This window comes from Arachis duranensis, chromosome 4, assembly GCF_000817695.3.
Source record: "Arachis duranensis cultivar V14167 chromosome 4, aradu.V14167.gnm2.J7QH, whole genome shotgun sequence".
In the NCBI taxonomy this organism is placed as follows: domain Eukaryota; kingdom Viridiplantae; phylum Streptophyta; class Magnoliopsida; order Fabales; family Fabaceae; genus Arachis; species Arachis duranensis.
In genome coordinates this window covers 85603815-85607185 of record NC_029775.3, presented here as the reverse complement: position 1 = coordinate 85607185, position 3371 = coordinate 85603815, and the positions used below count along the sequence as shown (strand labels likewise).

The window sequence follows — 3371 nt, the reverse complement described above, 5'->3', positions numbered from 1 at the left end:
TTTTGAATAATAAAACAAATCAACAATGTTTTCTTTTTTTTTTAAATATAATCAAAACAGAAATCACGAAGGAATTTAAAAAAAAAAAGGCTAGCGCGATCAACAAATGTATTACATGCTACAGATAAACCTTAAGTGGAGTAACATGCAGAAGCTCTAGAAGAAATCAGAAACACGCAAATGATGTAGAATTAAATAAAATATCAGTAAGACAAAAGAAGACAACACGAATTAGGGATCACAAGTTCTAGTTTCTCGATGAAAGAATTCAAAATCAATTTACATGATATTATACCTTTGTCGTACAAAATTTAAACCCTAAAAGAACTTTAATAGTTGTTGTTCTCAACGGGTAAGGAGGTTCATTGAAGAAGAAAATTGAGCATGAGAAGGAGAGTTGAATGAAGAAACTAACTTGGAGACAGGAACATAGAAGAAGGTTGGAATCTGGGATTTGCGTTGCTTTGGGTTTCTTCCGTTCTTTATTGGTTTCGCTCGCAACAGTGGGGGCGCTTCCCTGACACTGCGATTGCGAGTTAACGAAATATGCACATTTTGAAAATAATTTTCATTTTCCAATACTTATGAACAAGGTTCTGAAAACCGGACTGGTCATAAAACCGCTTTAGCTATTGGTTTATTGGTTTATTGGTCCAACCGGTTTAATTGTGGTTCAACCGAAAAAACTATTTTATAATAAAATAATAAATAAATTATAAATAAACACTAAAAATAAAAATAGGACAAAAATAATTTTCTATTATTCCCACAAGGCCTATTGATACCTGAAAAAGTATTTACCCTTATGATTATCAATTTGTCATTCAATTTGTTACTAATCGAAATTTAAGAAAAAGCTCCACTGTTCCCCACTACATTGCCTTAACACAAATCCTGGAATACACAATGCTCTTTTAATTCCAAATTAAACTTGAAAAGTTCAAAATAACACCATGTAATCAAAAGATAAATAAATAAATAAGATAATCATATTCTGCTACACATAGAAGCCCGAACAGGAGTGATTAAGATAAAAGTTAATATCAAAGTGGTGCTTTACAATCCTAGACTACTTACAGCCATCAAATACTGCTAAAATTGACATCAGGATGTGTAGCATCATGTAATTCACTCAAGTAAATCCTATTGGAGAAAACTTGAAAGTTGAAACCAATCCAAAAATTTATAGTACAACATAATGCCTCTCAATGTAGCTAGACAAACACAGAAAAGTCACACAGTTTAGCAAATCATTATTGAAAGCCAGTCTTCTGAATAGCTACACTTATTCCCATTCCTCCCAGCAACCACTAATGTTGAGCATTCAGGACTTGGCAACAGCATTGAAAGGGAATATGACAGTAACAGTTTCTTGCAAGTAAGGGAATCATACATGCCACAAAAATCCCCATAATGATAATGGAAAAATCACCTTCAAGATATGAGAAGAATCCCCCTTGCTGGACCAGTTTAGTAGTGATCAAGTATATATCACTTCATTAAATAATGGTATTAGTTACTAATACAATCTGTTAAAACTTTCTGGTAAAGGAACCCATCAATACTACAAAGGAATCAAGCTGAATCTCTTCTACAATAGCTTTCTACAGGCAGGGACAAAAATAACAAATTTGAAAGGTGAAGGGGTTTCTGGTCGGGAGGGTTGAGGAGGAGGGGACTAAAAATTAACAGAAAGAAAACATATAATAATTAACCACCTGAAACAGACTTAGATATTATCAGAAGACACATCATTAGACATGAACAATTCTCATCAACAAAATTCCAAGCAGTGAACAAAGAGAAACGCAACATGCAATATCCTTCTCTAATTTACCAGACAGAAACAGAAAAAATAGAAAAGCAAAGAAATCCACCTACTGACGGAGAATAGCAGAACGGAAAAACAGCAGAACCAGGACTAATCAATAACCAAATAATCACTCAATAAAAAATTAAAACCACACAACATTCAAATTTTCAATAATCATTGGATGATTTTTGAGCAAAGAACGAAGAACAAAGAATGAAAAGAAATGAAGTCATTACCTTCGATCTAAGCAGTATGAGCAGAAGGGCAGCAGCGCGACCGAGACGGAGACCAGGCGACGAGCACGACGACAAACGGCGGCAAAAGCGTGGCTGAGCAAACGAAGAGAAGACGGCAGCCGGCGAATTCGAGGAAGAAGTTGCGCTTGGTGAATGAGGAAAGGGGTTGGAGACTCGGGATCGACGCCCAGACGAAGACGTTGGTGTTGAGCGCGACGGATGCCGGCAGAAGAGCAGCGGTGGGGGAGCAGCAACACGCACAGCTCGAGCACTCACTGGCGGAGGAAGGCGCGAGCAGCCGAGCAAGAGGAGAGAGGCGAGATGCGAGCACACGACGCGGAGGATCCGGCGAGAGGCCCGCGAGCACGAAGACGGAAGTTCTCGAGTGCGACGGACGGCGGCAGCAGTCTCTCCCTCCGACAGACGGCGACCACTATTGGTGGTGGCTAGGGTTTGCTTTCTTTGGTGGAGGCTAGGGCAGTTTGCTCTTTGCTGAAGGAAGGAGTTGGAGAACGGGGGATAACGCGTGCTATCCCATTTTCCCTTTCATAAACCGGCCGGGTTCTACTCCGATCTGACCGGCCGATTACTGACTAGTTTAGCGATTCTTGAACGGTTTATGATTTGACGGTTTTACACTATACTGGACTTCTTTGCCGGTTCCCGGTTGAATAGGTTAGACTGGCTGGGCTGATCTAGTTTTCAGAACATGCAGTGGCAGAATTTGAAATAAAATTTTGGAGGGCCAAATAGAAAATAATTATTAAAATATTTTTGATATAAATCCCATTTAAGATAAGTTTGTCTAATCTCATCTTTCTGGTTTGGGTGATATTGCCAAATTTAAAGCCTTTTTTCAAGATCTCGTTCCAAAAAATTAAGTTAAAGTCATGAGATGTAATTTTTTGAACTTTTGAAGGTTATATCTCACTTTTTTCGTGATTCATTAAAGTATAACTATCTACAGGTATTGATATTGTAAAATTTATATGTTCTTCTTCTTAAAAATTAGCATTCCTCTTAAAAAATGTATCAATTCTTTAATTCATATAAAAAATTAAATAAAATATAAAATAAAATATAAAATAATATTAAATTAAATAAATAAAAAATATCTAACTTTTTATATTTGAACTTAAAGATAGAGAGATTGTTGTTTATTGAACTTATTAGATACTTTAAGTCATAGTAAAGTATTTAAGTCAATTGAACTATTTTTTATCTTTTGAAAAAATACTACTAAATTTTTTATAAAAAGTTTGGGGGGGCCATGGCCCCCCTTGTCTGAACTAAGCTCCGCCACTAAGAACATTGCTTATGAA

At 36.5% G+C, this 3371-nt stretch overlaps 1 protein-coding gene across 5 annotated transcripts in view; it reads right to left on the bottom strand.

Annotated features, from left to right (window-relative positions):
* LOC107484823 (E3 ubiquitin-protein ligase HAKAI homolog) overlaps positions 1–2604 on the bottom strand; it is a 6370-nt gene extending 3766 nt beyond the window's left edge. Inside the window, exons 1-2 of one of the 5 annotated variants that reach the window (XM_016105364.3) lie at positions 2050–2604; positions 416–523 (exon numbers count right to left, since the gene is read on the bottom strand). The gene's annotated coding sequence lies outside the window, so the exon portion shown is untranslated. Of the gene's footprint in view, positions 1–295; positions 315–415; positions 636–1077; positions 1097–2049 lie in introns of those variants that run through there. The other 4 variants (XM_016105363.3, XM_052260781.1, XM_052260779.1 and 1 more) reach the window with 4 other exon arrangements.
* Between the last annotated feature and the right edge of the window lie 767 nt (positions 2605–3371).